Source organism: Rhamphochromis longiceps, linkage group LG14 (assembly GCF_057381845.1).
Source record: "Rhamphochromis longiceps isolate RC_006_pf linkage group LG14, R_longiceps_female_GT1.1, whole genome shotgun sequence".
Classification (NCBI taxonomy): domain Eukaryota; kingdom Metazoa; phylum Chordata; class Actinopteri; order Cichliformes; family Cichlidae; genus Rhamphochromis; species Rhamphochromis longiceps.
The window spans coordinates 10,469,870-10,489,546 of NC_140570.1; the positions used below are offsets into that span (position 1 = coordinate 10,469,870).

At 46.7% G+C, this 19,677-nt stretch overlaps 16 non-coding genes across 16 annotated transcripts; 3 read left to right on the forward strand and 13 right to left on the reverse strand.

The window, feature by feature from the left end:
* Positions 1-1,021: 1,021 nt before the first annotated feature.
* trnal-cag (transfer RNA leucine (anticodon CAG)) lies at positions 1,022-1,104 on the reverse strand. The gene has a single exon. It is a non-coding gene; the product is annotated as a tRNA-Leu (tRNA).
* Positions 1,105-1,815: 711 nt separating this feature from the next.
* Positions 1,816-2,114, reverse strand: LOC146653612 (signal recognition particle RNA). Its single transcript, XR_014907454.1, has one exon.
* Positions 2,115-4,025: 1,911 nt separating this feature from the next.
* On the reverse strand, positions 4,026-4,108 carry trnal-cag (transfer RNA leucine (anticodon CAG)). The gene has a single exon. It is a non-coding gene; the product is annotated as a tRNA-Leu (tRNA).
* Positions 4,109-4,819: 711 nt separating this feature from the next.
* LOC146653614 (signal recognition particle RNA) lies at positions 4,820-5,118 on the reverse strand. The gene has a single exon (XR_014907455.1).
* Positions 5,119-5,606: 488 nt separating this feature from the next.
* On the forward strand, positions 5,607-5,678 carry trnaq-uug (transfer RNA glutamine (anticodon UUG)). The gene has a single exon. It is a non-coding gene; the product is annotated as a tRNA-Gln (tRNA).
* Positions 5,679-7,029: 1,351 nt separating this feature from the next.
* On the reverse strand, positions 7,030-7,112 carry trnal-cag (transfer RNA leucine (anticodon CAG)). Its single transcript has one exon. It is a non-coding gene; the product is annotated as a tRNA-Leu (tRNA).
* Positions 7,113-7,823: 711 nt separating this feature from the next.
* Positions 7,824-8,122, reverse strand: LOC146653617 (signal recognition particle RNA). The gene has a single exon (XR_014907399.1).
* Positions 8,123-10,034: 1,912 nt separating this feature from the next.
* trnal-cag (transfer RNA leucine (anticodon CAG)) lies at positions 10,035-10,117 on the reverse strand. The gene has a single exon. It is a non-coding gene; the product is annotated as a tRNA-Leu (tRNA).
* A 711-nt stretch (positions 10,118-10,828) lies between these two features.
* On the reverse strand, positions 10,829-11,127 carry LOC146653619 (signal recognition particle RNA). The gene has a single exon (XR_014907456.1).
* A 1,911-nt stretch (positions 11,128-13,038) lies between these two features.
* On the reverse strand, positions 13,039-13,121 carry trnal-cag (transfer RNA leucine (anticodon CAG)). Its single transcript has one exon. It is a non-coding gene; the product is annotated as a tRNA-Leu (tRNA).
* A 711-nt stretch (positions 13,122-13,832) lies between these two features.
* LOC146653621 (signal recognition particle RNA) lies at positions 13,833-14,125 on the reverse strand. The gene has a single exon (XR_014907408.1).
* A 488-nt stretch (positions 14,126-14,613) lies between these two features.
* Positions 14,614-14,685, forward strand: trnaq-uug (transfer RNA glutamine (anticodon UUG)). Its single transcript has one exon. It is a non-coding gene; the product is annotated as a tRNA-Gln (tRNA).
* Positions 14,686-16,035: 1,350 nt separating this feature from the next.
* On the reverse strand, positions 16,036-16,118 carry trnal-cag (transfer RNA leucine (anticodon CAG)). Its single transcript has one exon. It is a non-coding gene; the product is annotated as a tRNA-Leu (tRNA).
* A 711-nt stretch (positions 16,119-16,829) lies between these two features.
* On the reverse strand, positions 16,830-17,128 carry LOC146653624 (signal recognition particle RNA). Its single transcript, XR_014907400.1, has one exon.
* A 488-nt stretch (positions 17,129-17,616) lies between these two features.
* Positions 17,617-17,688, forward strand: trnaq-uug (transfer RNA glutamine (anticodon UUG)). Its single transcript has one exon. It is a non-coding gene; the product is annotated as a tRNA-Gln (tRNA).
* Positions 17,689-19,039: 1,351 nt separating this feature from the next.
* On the reverse strand, positions 19,040-19,122 carry trnal-cag (transfer RNA leucine (anticodon CAG)). The gene has a single exon. It is a non-coding gene; the product is annotated as a tRNA-Leu (tRNA).
* Positions 19,123-19,677: the final 555 nt, after the last annotated feature.

The window sequence follows — 19,677 nt, forward strand, 5'->3', positions numbered from 1 at the left end:
CCACATAGTGACTGACAAGTGAAGGAACTCTTTAGTGATTGACAAGTGTTTTGTAAAGGCAGATGTCATGGTTAGCTGCTTGATTTTATAAAGCTCTCACAGAAAACACAAGTCATACAGAAATTCAATGTGCCAGAGAAGACATGCAGTATGGTTTCACCCCCCAAAAATCAGGTCCCACCGATTTCACCAGATTTCACTCCATAAGAGTTTCCTCTTTTCAAAACTCTCCCAATTCATCCAGTGACCCTGCTTGGCCAGCGCTATGGCTCTGGCGTGTCTTACTGTTTCCTCCTTTCGACACACCTCCTCCACCACCATTTTTTGACGTTCGGTTACAGATGCCTGTTGCCACCGAGGTTGCCAAGACCAAATCCTTCTCTGCCCTGTTGGACGCGACCCACCATGTCATTATGGCTCAGAGCCGATTTGGCCTGTAGCACAGACGTGCCTGTGGTCCACTTCCTCCCTGTTGCTAGGGTGGGAGCAGCGCCCCTCACTATGGGGTACCGGGAGTCCTTGAGTGACATCTCAAGCCTCACTCAAGGAGTGCAGTGTTGTTAATCCGCCTGAGGTCATTAGCCAAGTTTTGCCTTCGTTTGTCAAGTTGCCAGGTATCATTGAGGTCTACATTATACCACCGTCCCAGGCTCTTGATGGACATCTCTTAGACTGTTGGAATTGGTTCTCCACTGATATAGAATTGCCAGTTTCAAGTGTATTTTGTCACAACAGTAAGAAGTCTCCAAAGGTTGATTCTGTTCATCTGAATGTAGCGTTTTCAGTGGGAAAAATGTCTCGTCACTCATCCAAGTGACTTCTTCAGTGTCAGCTGACTGCAGGTTTCCCCAATCTTATAAACAGTATATTTGCATAATGACTGAAAGCAGCCCCCTGAAGGAACAGTGGGCTTGGAGGTCAGTTCCTTCATCACGATTATGCAAATTCTCATGACCATTGATCAACAACCACTGATCAAAGATACATGAGTAGAAGGAAGAAAGAAGTGCCAAGATACAATTGTCAGAAGTGGGATTCGAACCCACGCCTCCAGGTGAGACTGCAACCTGAACGCAGCGCCTTAGACCGCTCGGCCATCCTGACACATTGCAGCAGCCAACTAGTTGAATAATCCCACGCAGTTGCTGATTTCCATTTGACATACTTGTATGTTAAGTGCATGTAATAAACAAATAAAAATAATTACTAAGAAAATATATTGATTTAAAAGTTTGTGTTAAATGTTGTAAGTCAGATCGAAATAGAAAGATCAGGTGTGGTGGACAGGAATGATTAGATGTCAACAACTTGATTGGATGGCCAAAGTGTGAAATGTGACGTCCTGTGAGGGAAGCGTGAAAAAGCGTGAGCAGTTATAAAAAGACATTCTGGGTTCTTCTATTTTGTCTTTTGCGAGATGAGCAGTTGGGAAGGTTGGATCTAAGAGGTTCACAGTTGAAAGTTCAAGCAGACACGCTAGAGGGGGAACCACAGCCCAACCTGTGAACTGGTTTCAAATGAATGCCCAGCTGCTTTCCTGTTGGGTGATTTTCATCAACACAGAACACGGGGATAAATGCATTTTTGGTTCCATCCTCTCTCCTCACCAAGGAAATGTCCTACTTTGAGTTTGTCTCCACCTGCTGGGCGGTGGCGTGTTTAGAGTGGAGGATGTAGTTGCAGCTGTCCTGCAGGTGGAGGTGGTGCCGGACAAGCAGAGCAGCAGATTTGTGAGTGTTTTGGACTTGAATTAAAAAGACCAAGACATGCTGATGAGGCTGCTGTGTGATCTAGAGACAAGTATAAGGATGTGTATAAAGATTGGGTCTAGCTGTATTGCTCAGGCTGCGCTACAGCATCTATTCACAGGTGCGATCCCACTACTGAGCGACACGGGGGCTTTGACCTGCTCCGTCTCCGACCTGGGCCGGTGCACCCCTCCTTAGGTGACCTGGTGGTCTCAGGCTCCCCCAGGATCACCATATCAATGCCGAACGCAATGCGGACACCCGATCGACATAGCCTGCTGCAGCTCAGAGCTCCTGAGCTCAAACGATCCTCAAACCTCAGCCTCCCGGTAGCTTGGATTACAGGTACGCGCCACCGCACCCGGCGAGAATCACTTACGTTAACAGGGCTTTTAACCATGTCTGAGGTAACATCATGACACTAACCTGCTGCCCATCATTAGCAAAGTTGTAATGATGGGCAGCAAAGATGAGGAATGAATGGTGCACAATTGTTATATGCAAGTTTTTAGAAAGCTCGTGGTTAACCCAAGAGTATTTTGTCACAATATCAAGAAGAGTAAAGCTTCAATGTCAGAAGTGGGATTCAAAGCCACACCTCCAGGGGAGACTGCAACCTGAACGCAGCTTCTTAGACCGCTCAGCCATTCTGACATTGCAGTGCCAGTTTGGTGGAGGTTACCACTGTTAGATACTTTGGAAGAAACACACATTATCCTTCTCATAACACATATAGCAGCTGTTCAGCCATGGAAACGTAGTGCGAATAATCTACAATGTCATGCATACTGATCATTTGGCTGAATACTTTTAGACAAGTTGCCATGACATGACAGTTCACACAGCTTCTCATCGGTTCCATGGTGTAATGGTTAGCACTCTGGACTTTGAATCCAGCGATCTGCGTTCAAATCTCGGTGGCATCTGCTTTTTGGGAGGTGAAACCATACTGCATGTCACATAGTGGTAACTTGTTTTTGGTCGCCAAGCGGTCGAAGGCACTGCGTTCAGGTCGCAGTCTCTTCTGAAGGCGTTTGTTCGAATATAGCAGCTGTTCAGCCATGTAAACACATACTACGAAGCTCGTGGCGCCCACTTTCTGTGCTGACTTTGAGGTCGGAAGAGGTTTGGAGCTGTACAGTTAGTGAGTCAGCAGAGTGTTTGTGACTTTTGCGCACAAGCGCACCTCAGCACTCGGATACTCCAATCTGTAACTTTGTGTGGGCTGTAACTGAATTTCAGACAGCTCTTTAGTACCACATAGTGACTGACAAGTGAAGGAACTCTTTAGTGATTGACAAGTGTTTTGTAAAGGCAGACGTCATGGTTAGCTGCTTGATTTTATAAAGCTCTCACAGAAAACACAAGTCATACAGAAATTCAATGTGCCAGAGAAGACATGCAGTATGGTTTCACCCCCCAAAAATCAGGTCCCACCGATTTCACCAGATTTCACTCCATAAGAGTTTCCTCTTTTCAAAACTCTCCCAATTCATCCAGTGACCCTGCTCGGCCAGCGCTATGGCTCTGGCGTGTCTTACTGTTTCCTCCTTTCGACACACCTCCTCCACCACCATTTTTTGACATTCGGTTACAGATGCCTGTTGCCACCGAGGTTGCCAAGACCAAATCCTTCTCTGCCCTGTTGGACGCGACCCACCATGTCATTATGGCTCAGAGCCGATTTGGCCTGTAGCACAGACGTGGCTGTGGTCCACTTCCTCCCTGTTGCTAGGGTGGGAGCAGCGCCCCTCACTATGGGGTCCCGGGAGTCCTTGAGTGACATCTCAAGCCTCACTCAAGGAGTGCAGTGTTGTTAATCCGCCTGAGGTCATTAGCCAAGTTTTGCCTTCGTTTGTCAAGTTGCCAGGTATCATTGAGGTCTACATTATACCACCGTCCCAGGCTCTTGATGGACATCTCTTAGACTGTTGGAATTGGTTCTCCACTGATATAGAATTGCCAGTTTCAAGTGTATTTTGTCACAACAGTAAGAAGTCTCCAAAGGTTGATTCTGTTCATCTGAATGTAGCGTTTTCAGTGGGAAAAATGTCTCGTCACTCATCCAAGTGACTTCTTCAGTCTCAGCTGACTGCAGGTTTCCCCAATCTTATAAACAGTATATTTGCATAATGACTGAAAGCAGCCCCCTGAAGGAACAGTGGGCTTGGAGGTCAGTTCCTTCATCACGATTATGCAAATTCTCATGACCATTGATCAACAACCACTGATCAAAGACCCATGAGTAGAAGGAAGAAAGAAGTGCCAAGATACAATTGTCAGAAGTGGGATTCGAACCCACGCCTCCAGGTGAGACTGCGACCTGAACGCAGCGCCTTAGACCGCTCGGCCATCCTGACACATTGCAGCAGCCAACTAGTTGAATAATCCCACGCAGTTGCTGATTTCCATTTGACATACTTGTATGTTAAGTGCATGTAATAAACAAATAAAAATAATTACTAAGAAAATATATTGATTTAAAAGTTTGTGTTAAATGTTGTAAGTCAGATCGAAATAGAAAGATCAGGTGTGGTGGACAGGAATGATTAGATGTCAACAACTTGATTGGATGGCCAAAGTGTGAAATGTGACGTCCTGTGAGGGAAGCGTGAAAAAGCGTGAGCAGTTATAAAAAGACATTCTGGGTTCTTCTATTTTGTCTTTTGCGAGATGAGCAGTTGGGAAGGTTGGATCTAAGAGGTTCACAGTTGAAAGTTCAAGCAGACACGCTAGAGGGGGAACCACAGCCCAACCTGTGAACTGGTTTCAAATGAATGCCCAGCTGCTTTCCTGTTGGGTGATTTTCATCAACACAGAACACGGGGATAAATGCATTTTTGGTTCCATCCTCTCTCCTCACCAAGGAAATGTCCTACTTTGAGTTTGTCTCCACCTGCTGGGCGGTGGCGTGTTTAGAGTGGAGGATGTAGTTGCAGCTGTCCTGCAGGTGGAGGTGGTGCCGGACAAGCAGAGCAGCAGATTTGTGAGTGTTTTGGACTTGAATTAAAAAGACCAAGACATGCTGATCAGGCTGCTGTGTGATCTAGAGACAAGTATAAGGATGTGTATAAAGATTGGGTCTAGCTGTATTGCTCAGGCTGCGCTACAGCATCTATTCACAGGTGCGATCCCACTACTGAGCGACACGGGGGCTTTGACCTGCTCCGTCTCCGACCTGGGCCGGTGCACCCCTCCTTAGGTGACCTGGTGGTCTCAGGCTCCCCCAGGATCACCATATCAATGCCGAACGCAATGCGGACACCCGATCGACATAGCCTGCTGCAGCTCAGAGCTCCTGAGCTCAAACGATCCTCAAACCTCAGCCTCCCGGTAGCTTGGATTACAGGTACGCGCCACCGCACCCGGCGAGAATCACTTACGTTAACAGGGCTTTTAACCATGTCTGAGGTAACATCATGACACTAACCTGCTGCCCATCATTAGCAAAGTTGTAATGATGGGCAGCAAAGATGAGGAATGAATGGTGCACAATTGTTATATGCAAGTTTTTAGAAAGCTCGTGGTTAACCCGAGAGTATTTTGTCACAATATCAAGAAGAGTAAAGCTTCAATGTCAGAAGTGGGATTCAAAGCCACACCTCCAGGGGAGACTGCAACCTGAACGCAGCGTCTTAGACCGCTCAGCCATTCTGACATTGCAGTGCCAGTTTGGTGGAGGTTACCACTGTTAGATACTTTGGAAGAAACACACATTATCCTTCTCATAACACATATAGCAGCAGTTCAGCCATGGAAACGTAGTGCGAATAATCTACAATGTCATCCATACTGATCATTTGGCTGAATACTTTTAGGCAGGTTGCCATGACATGACAGTTCACACAGTTTCACATCGGTTCCATGGTGTAATGGTTAGCACTCTGGACTTTGAATCCAGCGATCCGCGTTCAAGTCTCGGTGGGACCTGCTTATTGGGAGGTGAAACCATACTGCATGTCACATAGTGATAACTTGTTTTTGGTCGCCAAGCGGGCGAAGGCACTGCGTTCAGGTCGCAGTCTCCTCTGAAGGCGTTTGTTCGAATATAGCAGCTGTTCAGCCATGTAAACACATACTACGAAGCTCGTGGCGCCCACTTTCTGTGCTGACTTTGACGTCGGAAGAGGTTTGGAGCTGTACAGTTAGTGAGTCAGCAGAGTGTTTGTGACTTTTGCGCACAAGCGCACCTCAGCACTCGGATACTCCAATCTGTAACTTTGTGTGGGTTGTAACTGAATTTCAGACAGCTCTTTAGTACCACATAGTGACTGACAAGTGAAGGAACTCTTTAGTGATTGACAAGTGTTTTGTAAAGGCAGACGTCATGGTTAGCTGCTTGATTTTATAAAGCTCTCACAGAAAACACAAGTCATACAGAAATTCAATGTGCCAGAGAAGACATGCAGTATGGTTTCACCCCCCAAAAATCAGGTCCCACCGATTTCACCAGATTTCACTCCATAAGAGTTTCCTCTTTTCAAAACTCTCCCAATTCATCCAGTGACCCTGCTTGGCCAGCGCTATGGCTCTGGCGTGTCTTACTGTTTCCTCCTTTGGACACACCTCCTCCACCACCATTTTTTGACGTTCGGTTACAGATGCCTGTTGCCACCGAGGTTGCCAAGACCAAATCCTTCTCTGCCCTGTTGGACGCGACCCACCATGTCATTATGGCTCAGAGCCGATTTGGCCTGTAGCACAGACGTGGCTGTGGTCCACTTCCTCCCTGTTGCTAGGGTGGGAGCAGCGCCCCTCACTATGGGGTCCCGGGAGTCCTTGAGTGACATCTCAAGCCTCACTCAAGGAGTGCAGTGTTGTTAATCCGCCTGAGGTCATTAGCCAAGTTTTGCCTTCGTTTGTCAAGTTGCCAGGTATCATTGAGGTCTACATTATACCACCGTCCCAGGCTCTTGATGGACATCTCTTAGACTGTTGGAATTGGTTCTCCACTGATATAGAATTGCCAGTTTCAAGTGTATTTTGTCACAACAGTAAGAAGTCTCCAAAGGTTGATTCTGTTCATCTGAATGTAGCGTTTTCAGTGGGAAAAATGTCTCGTCACTCATCCAAGTGACTTCTTCAGTGTCAGCTGACTGCAGGTTTCCCCAATCTTATAAACAGTATATTTGCATAATGACTGAAAGCAGCCCCCTGAAGGAACAGTGGGCTTGGAGGTCAGTTCCTTCATCACGATTATGCAAATTCTCATGACCATTGATCAACAACCACTGATCAAAGACCCATGAGTAGAAGGAAGAAAGAAGTGCCAAGATACAATTGTCAGAAGTGGGATTCGAACCCACGCCTCCAGGTGAGACTGCGACCTGAACGCAGCGCCTTAGACCGCTCGGCCATCCTGACACATTGCAGCAGCCAACTAGTTGAATAATCCCACGCAGTTGCTGATTTCCATTTGACATACTTGTATGTTAAGTGCATGTAATAAACAAATAAAAATAATTACTAAGAAAATATATTGATTTAAAAGTTTGTGTTAAATGTTGTAAGTCAGATCGAAATAGAAAGATCAGGTGTGGTGGACAGGAATGATTAGATGTCAACAACTTGATTGGATGGCCAAAGTGTGAAATGTGACGTCCTGTGAGGGAAGCGTGAAAAAGCGTGAGCAGGTATAAAAAGACATTCTGGGTTCTTCTATTTTGTCTTTTGCGAGATGAGCAGTTGGGAAGGTTGGATCTAAGAGGTTCACAGTTGAAAGTTCAAGCAGACACGCTAGAGGGGGAACCACAGCCCAACCTGTGAACTGGTTTCAAATGAATGCCCAGCTGCTTTCCTGTTGGGTGATTTTCATCAACACAGAACACGGGGATAAATGCATTTTTGGTTCCATCCTCTCTCCTCACCAAGGAAATGTCCTACTTTGAGTTTGTCTCCACCTGCTGGGCGGTGGCGTGTTTAGAGTGGAGGATGTAGTTGCAGCTGTCCTGCAGGTGGAGGTGGTGCCGGACAAGCAGAGCAGCAGATTTGTGAGTGTTTTGGACTTGAATTAAAAAGACCAAGACATGCTGATCAGGCTGCTGTGTGATCTAGAGACAAGTATAAGGATGTGTATAAAGATTGGGTCTAGCTGTATTGCTCAGGCTGCGCTACAGCATCTATTCACAGGTGCGATCCCACTACTGAGCGACACGGGGGTTTTGACCTGCTCCGTCTCCGACCTGGGCCGGTGGACCCCTCCTTAGGTGACCTGGTGGTCTCAGGCTCCCCCAGGATCACCATATCAATGCCGAACGCAATGCGGACACCCGATCGACATAGCCTGCTGCAGCTCAGAGCTCCTGAGCTCAAACGATCCTCAAACCTCAGCCTCCCGGTAGCTTGGATTACAGGTACGCGCCACCGCACCCGGCGTGAAGCACTTACGTTAACAGGGCTTTTAACCATGTCTGAGGTAACATCATGACACTAACCTGCTGCCCATCATTAGCAAAGTTGTAATGATGGGCAGCAAAGATGAGGAATGAATGGTGCACAATTGTTATATGCAAGTTTTTAGAAAGCTCGTGGTTAACCCAAGAGTATTTTGTCACAATATCAAGAAGAGTAAAGCTTCAATGTCAGAAGTGGGATTCAAAGCCACACCTCCAGGGGAGACTGCAACCTGAACGCAGCGCCTTAGACCGCTCAGCCATTCTGACATTGCAGTGCCAGTTTGGTGGAGGTTACCACTGTTAGATACTTTGGAAGAAACACACATTATCCTTCTCATAACACATATAGCAGCTGTTCAGCCATGGAAACGTAGTGCGAATAATCTACAATGTCATGCATACTGATCATTTGGCTGAATACTTTTAGACAGGTTGCCATGACATGACAGTTCACACAGCTTCTCATCGGTTCCATGGTGTAATGGTTAGCACTCTGGACTTTGAATCCAGCGATCCGCGTTCAAATCTCGGTGGCATCTGCTTTTTGGGAGGTGAAACCATACTGCATGTCACATAGTGATAACTTGTTTTTGGTCGCCAAGCGGTCGAAGGCACTGCGTTCAGGTCGCAGTCTCTTCTGAAGGCGTTTGTTCGAATATAGCAGCTGTTCAGCCATGTAAACACATACTACGAAGCTCGTGGCGCCCACTTTCTGTGCTGACTTTGAGGTCGGAAGAGGTTTGGAGCTGTACAGTTAGTGAGTCAGCAGAGTGTTTGTGACTTTTGCGCACAAGCGCACCTCAGCACTCGGATACTCCAATCTGTAACTTTGTGTGGGTTGTAACTGAATTTCAGACAGCTCTTTAGTACCACATAGTGACTGACAAGTGAAGGAACTCTTTAGTGATTGACAAGTGTTTTGTAAAGGCAGACGTCATGGTTAGCTGCTTGATTTTTATAAAGCTCTCACAGAAAACACAAGTCATACAGAAATTCAATGTGCCAGAGAAGACATGCAGTATGGTTTCACCCCCCAAAAATCAGGTCCCACCGATTTCACCAGATTTCACTCCATAAGAGTTTCCTCTTTTCAAAACTCTCCCAATTCATCCAGTGACCCTGCTCGGCCAGCGCTATGGCTCTGGCGTGTCTTACTGTTTCCTCCTTTCGACACACCTCCTCCACCACCATTTTTTGACGTTCGGTTACAGATGCCTGTTGCCACCGAGGTTGCCAAGACCAAATCCTTCTCTGCCCTGTTGGACGCGACCCACCATGTCATTATGGCTCAGAGCCGATTTGGCCTGTAGCACAGACGTGGCTGTGGTCCACTTCCTCCCTGTTGCTAGGGTGGGAGCAGCGCCCCTCACTATGGGGTCCCGGGAGTCCTTGAGTGACATCTCAAGCCTCACTCAAGGAGTGCAGTGTTGTTAATCCGCCTGAGGTCATTAGCCAAGTTTTGCCTTCGTTTGTCAAGTTGCCAGGTATCATTGAGGTCTACATTATACCACCGTCCCAGGCTCTTGATGGACATCTCTTAGACTGTTGGAATTGGTTCTCCACTGATATAGAATTGCCAGTTTCAAGTGTATTTTGTCACAACAGTAAGAAGTCTCCAAAGGTTGATTCTGTTCATCTGAATGTAGCGTTTTCAGTGGGAAAAATGTCTCGTCACTCATCCAAGTGACTTCTTCAGTGTCAGCTGACTGCAGGTTTCCCCAATCTTATAAACAGTATATTTGCATAATGACTGAAAGCAGCCCCCTGAAGGAACAGTGGGCTTGGAGGTCAGTTCCTTCATCACGATTATGCAAATTCTCATGACCATTGATCAACAACCACTGATCAAAGACCCATGAGTAGAAGGAAGAAAGAAGTGCCAAGATACAATTGTCAGAAGTGGGATTCAAACCCACGCCTCCAGGTGAGACTGCGACCTGAACGCAGCGCCTTAGACCGCTCGGCCATCCTGACACATTGCAGCAGCCAACTAGTTGAATAATCCCACGCAGTTGCTGATTTCCATTTGACATACTTGTATGTTAAGTGCATGTAATAAACAAATAAAAATAATTACTAAGAAAATATATTGATTTAAAAGTTTGTGTTAAATGTTGTAAGTCAGATCGAAATAGAAAGATCAGGTGTGGTGGACAGGAATGATTAGATGTCAACAACTTGATTGGATGGCCAAAGTGTGAAATGTGACGTCCTGTGAGGGAAGCGTGAAAAAGCGTGAGCAGGTATAAAAAGACATTCTGGGTTCTTCTATTTTGTCTTTTGCGAGATGAGCAGTTGGGAAGGTTGGATCTAAGAGGTTCACAGTTGAAAGTTCAAGCAGACACGCTAGAGGGGGAACCACAGCCCAACCTGTGAACTGGTTTCAAATGAATGCCCAGCTGCTTTCCTGTTGGGTGATTTTCATCAACACAGAACACGGGGATAAATGCATTTTTGGTTCCATCCTCTCTCCTCACCAAGGAAATGTCCTACTTTGAGTTTGTCTCCACCTGCTGGGCGGTGGCGTGTTTAGAGTGGAGGATGTAGTTGCAGCTGTCCTGCAGGTGGAGGTGGTGCCGGACAAGCAGAGCAGCAGATTTGTGAGTGTTTTGGACTTGAATTAAAAAGACCAAGACATGCTGATCAGGCTGCTGTGTGATCTAGAGACAAGTATAAGGATGTGTATAAAGATTGGGTCTAGCTGTATTGCTCAGGCTGCGCTACAGCATCTATTCACAGGTGCGATCCCACTACTGAGCGACACGGGGGCTTTGACCTGCTCCGTCTCCGACCTGGGCCGGTGCACCCCTCCTTAGGTGACCTGGTGGTCTCAGGCTCCCCCAGGATCACCATATCAATGCCGAACGCAATGCGGACACCCGATCGACATAGCCTGCTGCAGCTCAGAGCTCCTGAGCTCAAACGATCCTCAAACCTCAGCCTCCCGGTAGCTTGGATTACAGGTACGCGCCACCGCACCCGGCGAGAATCACTTACGTTAACAGGGCTTTTAACCATGTCTGAGGTAACATCATGACACTAACCTGCTGCCCATCATTAGCAAAGTTGTAATGATGGGCAGCAAAGATGAGGAATGAATGGTGCACAATTGTTATATGCAAGTTTTTAGAAAGCTCGTGGTTAACCCAAGAGTATTTTGTCACAATATCAAGAAGAGTAAAGCTTCAATGTCAGAAGTGGGATTCAAAGCCACACCTCCAGGGGAGACTGCAACCTGAACGCAGCTTCTTAGACCGCTCAGCCATTCTGACATTGCAGTGCCAGTTTGGTGGAGGTTACCACTGTTAGATACTTTGGAAGAAACACACATTATCCTTCTCATAACACATATAGCAGCTGTTCAGCCATGGAAACGTAGTGCGAATAATCTACAATGTCATGCATACTGATCATTTGGCTGAATACTTTTAGACAGGTTGCCATGACATGACAGTTCACACAGCTTCTCATCGGTTCCATGGTGTAATGGTTAGCACTCTGGACTTTGAATCCAGCGATCCGCGTTCAAATCTCGGTGGCATCTGCTTTTTGGGAGGTGAAACCATACTGCATGTCACATAGTGGTAACTTGTTTTTGGTCGCCAAGCGGTCGAAGGCACTGCGTTCAGGTCGCAGTCTCTTCTGAAGGCGTTTGTTCGAATATAGCAGCTGTTCAGCCATGTAAACACATACTACGAAGCTCGTGGCGCCCACTTTCTGTGCTGACTTTGAGGTCGGAAGAGGTTTGGAGCTGTACAGTTAGTGAGTCAGCAGAGTGTTTGTGACTTTTGCGCACAAGCGCACCTCAGCACTCGGATACTCCAATCTGTAACTTTGTGTGGGTTGTAACTGAATTTCAGACAGCTCTTTAGTACCACATAGTGACTGACAAGTGAAGGAACTCTTTAGTGATTGACAAGTGTTTTGTAAAGGCAGACGTCATGGTTAGCTGCTTGATTTTATAAAGCTCTCACAGAAAACACAAGTCATACAGAAATTCAATGTGCCAGAGAAGACATGCAGTATGGTTTCACCCCCCAAAAATCAGGTCCCACCGATTTCACCAGATTTCACTCCATAAGAGTTTCCTCTTTTCAAAACTCTCCCAATTCATCCAGTGACCCTGCTCGGCCAGCGCTATGGCTCTGGCGTGTCTTACTGTTTCCTCCTTTCGACACACCTCCTCCACCACCATTTTTTGACGTTCGGTTACAGATGCCTGTTGCCACCGAGGTTGCCAAGACCAAATCCTTCTCTGCCCTGTTGGACGTGACCCACCATGTCATTATGGCTCAGAGCCGATTTGGCCTGTAGCACAGACGTGGCTGTGGTCCACTTCCTCCCTGTTGCTAGGGTGGGAGCAGCGCCCCTCACTATGGGGTCCCGGGAGTCCTTGAGTGACATCTCAAGCCTCACTCAAGGAGTGCAGTGTTGTTAATCCGCCTGAGGTCATTAGCCAAGTTTTGCCTTCGTTTGTCAAGTTGCCAGGTATCATTGAGGTCTACATTATACCACCGTCCCAGGCTCTTGATGGACATCTCTTAGACTGTTGGAATTGGTTCTCCACTGATATAGAATTGCCAGTTTCAAGTGTATTTTGTCACAACAGTAAGAAGTCTCCAAAGGTTGATTCTGTTCATCTGAATGTAGCGTTTTCAGTGGGAAAAATGTCTCGTCACTCATCCAAGTGACTTCTTCAGTCTCAGCTGACTGCAGGTTTCCCCAATCTTATAAACAGTATATTTGCATAATGACTGAAAGCAGCCCCCTGAAGGAACAGTGGGCTTGGAGGTCAGTTCCTTCATCACGATTATGCAAATTCTCATGACCATTGATCAACAACCACTGATCAAAGACCCATGAGTAGAAGGAAGAAAGAAGTGCCAAGATACAATTGTCAGAAGTGGGATTCGAACCCACGCCTCCAGGTGAGACTGCGCCCTGAACGCAGCGCCTTAGACCGCTCGGCCATCCTGACACATTGCAGCAGCCAACTAGTTGAATAATCCCACGCAGTTGCTGATTTCCATTTGACATACTTGTATGTTAAGTGCATGTAATAAACAAATAAAAATAATTACTAAGAAAATATATTGATTTAAAAGTTTGTGTTAAATGTTGTAAGTCAGATCGAAATAGAAAGATCAGGTGTGGTGGACAGGAATGATTAGATGTCAACAACTTGATTGGATGGCCAAAGTGTGAAATGTGACGTCCTGTGAGGGAAGCGTGAAAAAGCGTGAGCAGGTATAAAAAGACATTCTGGGTTCTTCTATTTTGTCTTTTGCGAGATGAGCAGTTGGGAAGGTTGGATCTAAGAGGTTCACAGTTGAAAGTTCAAGCAGACACGCTAGAGGGGGAACCACAGCCCAACCTGTGAACTGGTTTCAAATGAATGCCCAGCTGCTTTCCTGTTGGGTGATTTTCATCAACACAGAACACGGGGATAAATGCATTTTTGGTTCCATCCTCTCTCCTCACCAAGGAAATGTCCTACTTTGAGTTTGTCTCCACCTGCTGGGCGGTGGCGTGTTTAGAGTGGAGGATGTAGTTGCAGCTGTCCTGCAGGTGGAGGTGGTGCCGGACAAGCAGAGCAGCAGATTTGTGAGTGTTTTGGACTTGAATTAAAAAGACCAAGACATGCTGATCAGGCTGCTGTGTGATCTAGAGACAAGTATAAGGATGTGTATAAAGATTGGGTCTAGCTGTATTGCTCAGGCTGCGCTACAGCATCTATTCACAGGTGCGATCCCACTACTGAGCGACACGGGGGCTTTGACCTGCTCCGTCTCGGGCCGGTGCACCCCTCCTTAGGTGACCTGGTGGTCTCAGGCTCCCCCAGGATCACCATATCAATGCCGAACGCAATGCGGACACCCGATCGACATAGCCTGCTGCAGCTCAGAGCTCCTGAGCTCAAACGATCCTCAAACCTCAGCCTCCCGGTAGCTTGGATTACAGGTACGCGCCAACGCACCCGGCGAGAAGCACTTACGTTAACAGGGCTTTTAACCATGTCTGAGGTAACATCATGACACTAACCTGCTGCCCATCATTAGCAAAGTTGTAATGATGGGCAGCAAAGATGAGGAATGAATGGTGCACAATTGTTATATGCAAGTTTTTAGAAAGCTCGTGGTTAACCCAAGAGTATTTTGTCACAATATCAAGAAGAGTAAAGCTTCAATGTCAGAAGTGGGATTCAAAGCCACACCTCCAGGGGAGACTGCAACCTGAACGCAGCGTCTTAGACCGCTCAGCCATTCTGACATTGCAGTGCCAGTTTGGTGGAGGTTACCACTGTTAGATACTTTGGAAGAAACACACATTATCCTTCTCATAACACATATAGCAGCTGTTCAGCCATGGAAACGTAGTGCGAATAATCTACAATGTCATCCATACTGATCATTTGGCTGAATACTTTTAGGCAGGTTGCCATGACATGACAGTTCACACAGCTTCTCATCGGTTCCATGGTGTAATGGTTAGCACTCTGGACTTTGAATCCAGCGATCCGCGTTCAAATCTCGGTGGGACCTGCTTATTGGGAGGTGAAACCATACTGCATGTCACATAGTGATAACTTGTTTTTGGTCGCCAAGCGGGCGAAGGCACTGCGTTCAGGTCGCAGTCTCCTCTGAAGGCGTTTGTTCGAATATAGCAGCTGTTCAGCCATGTAAACACATACTACGAAGCTCGTGGCGCCCACTTTCTGTGCTGACTTTGAGGTCGGAAGAGGTTTGGAGCTGTACAGTTAGTGAGTCAGCAGAGTGTTTGTGACTTTTGCGCACAAGCGCACCTCAGCACTCGGATACTCCAATCTGTAACTTTGTGTGGGCTGTAACTGAATTTCAGACAGCTCTTTAGTACCACATAGTGACTGACAAGTGAAGGATAACTTTAGTGATTGACAAGTGTTTTGTAAAGGCAGACGTCATGGTTAGCTGCTTGATTTTATAAAGCTCTCACAGAAAACACAAGTCATACAGAAATTCAATGTGCCAGAGAAGACATGCAGTATGGTTTCACCCCCCAAAAATCAGGTCCCACCGATTTCACCAGATTTCACTCCATAAGAGTTTCCTCTTTTCAAAACTCTCCCAATTCATCCAGTGACCCTGCTCGGCCAGCGCTATGGCTCTGGCGTGTCTTACTGTTTCCTCCTTTCGACACACCTCCTCCACCACCATTTTTTGACGTTCGGTTACAGATGCCTGTTGCCACCGAGGTTGCCAAGACCAAATCCTTCTCTGCCCTGTTGGACGCGACCCACCATGTCATTATGGCTCAGAGCCGATTTGGCCTGTAGCACAGACGTGGCTGTGGTCCACTTCCTCCCTGTTGCTAGGGTGGGAGCAGCGCCCCTCACTATGGGGTCCCGGGAGTCCTTGAGTGACATCTCAAGCCTCACTCAAGGAGTGCAGTGTTGTTAATCCGCCTGAGGTCATTAGCCAAGTTTTGCCTTCGTTTGTCAAGTTGCCAGGTATCATTGAGGTCTACATTATACCACCGTCCCAGGCTCTTGATGGACATCTCTTAGACTGTTGGAATTGGTTCTCCACTGATATAGAATTGCCAGTTTCAAGTGTATTTTGTCACAACAGTAAGAAGTCTCCAAAGGTTGATTCTGTTCATCTGAATGTAGCGTTTTCAGTGGGAAAAATGTCTCGTCACTCATCCAAGTGACTTCTTCAGTCTCAGCTGACTGCAGGTTTCCCCAATCTTATAAACAGTATATTTGCATAATGACTGAAAGCAGGCCCTGAAGGAACAGTGGGCTTGGAGGTCAGTTCCTTCATCACGATTATGCAAATTCTCATGACCATTGATCAACAACCACTGATCAAAGATACATGAGTAGAAGGAAGAAAGAAGTGCCAAGATACAATTGTCAGAAGTGGGATTCGAACCCACGCCTCCAGGTGAGACTGCGCCCTGAACGCAGCGCCTTAGACCGCTCGGCCATCCTGACACATTGCAGCAGCCAACTAGTTGAATAATCCCACGCAGTTGCTGATTTCCATTTGACATACTTGTATGTTAAGTGCATGTAATAAACAAATAAAAATAATTACTAAGAAAATATATTGATTTAAAAGTTTGTGTTAAATGTTGTAAGTCAGATCGAAATAGAAAGATCAGGTGTGGTGGACAGGAATGATTAGATGTCAACAACTTGATTGGATGGCCAAAGTGTGAAATGTGACGTCCTGTGAGGGAAGCGTGAAAAAGCGTGAGCAGTTATAAAAAGACATTCTGGGTTCTTCTATTTTGTCTTTTGCGAGATGAGCAGTTGGGAAGGTTGGATCTAAGAGGTTCACAGTTGAAAGTTCAAGCAGACACGCTAGAGGGGGAACCACAGCCCAACCTGTGAACTGGTTTCAAATGAATGCCCAGCTGCTTTCCTGTTGGGTGATTTTCATCAACACAGAACACGGGGATAAATGCATTTTTGGTTCCATCCTCTCTCCTCACCAAGGAAATGTCCTACTTTGAGTTTGTCTCCACCTGCTGGGCGGTGGCGTGTTTAGAGTGGAGGATGTAGTTGCAGCTGTCCTGCAGGTGGAGGTGGTGCCGGACAAGCAGAGCAGCAGATTTGTGAGTGTTTTGGACTTGAATTAAAAAGACCAAGACATGCTGATGAGGCTGCTGTGTGATCTAGAGACAAGTATAAGGATGTGTATAAAGATTGGGTCTAGCTGTATTGCTCAGGCTGCGCTACAGCATCTATTCACAGGTGCGATCCCACTACTGAGCGACACGGGGGCTTTGACCTGCTCCGTCTCCGACCTGGGCCGGTGCACCCCTCCTTAGGTGACCTGGTGGTCTCAGGCTCCCCCAGGATCACCATATCAATGCCGAACGCAATGCGGACACCCGATCGACATAGCCTGCTGCAGCTCAGAGCTCCTGAGCTCAAACGATCCTCAAACCTCAGCCTCCCGGTAGCTTGGATTACAGGTACGCACCAACGCACCCGGCGTGAAGCACTTACGTTAACAGGGCTTTTAACCATGTCTGAGGTAACATCATGACACTATCCTGCTGCCCATCATTAGCAAAGTTGTAATGATGGGCAGCAAAGATGAGGAATGAATGGTGCACAATTGTTATATGCAAGTTTTTAGAAAGCTCGTGGTTAACCCAAGAGTATTTTGTCACAATATCAAGAAGAGTAAAGCTTCAATGTCAGAAGTGGGATTCAAAGCCACACCTCCAGGGGAGACTGCAACCTGAACGCAGCGTCTTAGACCGCTCAGCCATTCTGACATTGCAGTGCCAGTTTGGTGGAGGTTACCACTGTTAGATACTTTGGAAGAAACACACATTATCCTTCTCATAACACATATAGCAGCAGTTCAGCCATGGAAACGTAGTGCGAATAATCTACAATGTCATCCATACTGATCATTTGGCTGAATACTTTTAGGCAGGTTGCCATGACATGACAGTTCACACAGTTTCACATCGGTTCCATGGTGTAATGGTTAGCACTCTGGACTTTGAATCCAGCGATCCGCGTTCAAGTCTCGGTGGGACCTTCTTATTGGGAGGTGAAACCATACTGCATGTCACATAGTGATAACTTGTTTTTGGTCGCCAAGCGGGCGAAGGCACTGCGTTCAGGTCGCAGTCTCCTCTGAAGGCGTTTGTTCGAATATAGCAGCTGTTCAGCCATGTAAACACATACTACGAAGCTCGTGGCGCCCACTTTCTGTGCTGACTTTGAGGTCGGAAGAGGTTTGGAGCTGTACAGTTAGTGAGTCAGCAGAGTGTTTGTGACTTTTGCGCACAAGCGCACCTCAGCACTCGGATACTCCAATCTGTAACTTTGTGTGGGTTGTAACTGAATTTCAGACAGCTCTTTAGTACCACATAGTGACTGACAAGTGAAGGAACTCTTTAGTGATTGACAAGTGTTTTGTAAAGGCAGACGTCATGGTTAGCTGCTTGATTTTATAAAGCTCTCACAGAAAACACAAGTCATACAGAAATTCAATGTGCCAGAGAAGACATGCAGTATGGTTTCACCCCCCAAAAATCAGGTCCCACCGATTTCACCAGATTTCACTCCATAAGAGTTTCCTCTTTTCAAAACTCTCCCAATTCATCCAGTGACCCTGCTTGGCCAGCGCTATGGCTCTGGCGTGTCTTACTGTTTCCTCCTTTCGACACACCTCCTCCACCACCATTTTTTGACGTTCGGTTACAGATGCCTGTTGCCACCGAGGTTGCCAAGACCAAATCCTTCTCTGCCCTGTTGGACGCGACCCACCATGTCATTATGGCTCAGAGCCGATTTGGCCTGTAGCACAGACGTGGCTGTGGTCCACTTCCTCCCTGTTGCTAGGGTGGGAGCAGCGCCCCTCACTATGGGGTCCCGGGAGTCCTTGAGTGACATCTCAAGCCTCACTCAAGGAGTGCAGTGTTGTTAATCCGCCTGAGGTCATTAGCCAAGTTTTGCCTTCGTTTGTCAAGTTGCCAGGTATCATTGAGGTCTACATTATACCACCGTCCCAGGCTCTTGATGGACATCTCTTAGACTGTTGGAATTGGTTCTCCACTGATATAGAATTGCCAGTTTCAAGTGTATTTTGTCACAACAGTAAGAAGTCTCCAAAGGTTGATTCTGTTCATCTGAATGTAGCGTTTTCAGTGGGAAAAATGTCTCGTCACTCATCCAAGTGACTTCTTCAGTGTCAGCTGACTGCAGGTTTCCCCAATCTTATAAACAGTATATTTGCATAATGACTGAAAGCAGCCCCCTGAAGGAACAGTGGGCTTGGAGGTCAGTTCCTTCATCACGATTATGCAAATTCTCATGACCATTGATCAACAACCACTGATCAAAGACCCATGAGTAGAAGGAAGAAAGAAGTGCCAAGATACAATTGTCAGAAGTGGGATTCGAACCCACGCCTCCAGGTGAGACTGCGACCTGAACGCAGCGCCTTAGACCGCTCGGCCATCCTGACACATTGCAGCAGCCAACTAGTTGAATAATCCCACGCAGTTGCTGATTTCCATTTGACATACTTGTATGTTAAGTGCATGTAATAAACAAATAAAAATAATTACTAAGAAAATATATTGATTTAAAAGTTTGTGTTAAATGTTGTAAGTCAGATTGAAATAGAAAGATCAGGTGTGGTGGACAGGAATGATTAGATGTCAACAACTTGATTGGATGGCCAAAGTGTGAAATGTGACGTCCTGTGAGGGAAGCGTGAAAAAGCGTGAGCAGGTATAAAAAGACATTCTGGGTTCTTCTATTTTGTCTTTTGCGAGATGAGCAGTTGGGAAGGTTGGATCTAAGAGGTTCACAGTTGAAAGTTCAAGCAGACACGCTAGAGGGGGAACCACAGCCCAACCTGTGAACTGGTTTCAAATGAATGCCCAGCTGCTTTCCTGTTGGGTGATTTTCATCAACACAGAACACGGGGATAAATGCATTTTTGGTTCCATCCTCTCTCCTCACCAAGGAAATGTCCTACTTTGAGTTTGTCTCCACCTGCTGGGCGGTGGCGTGT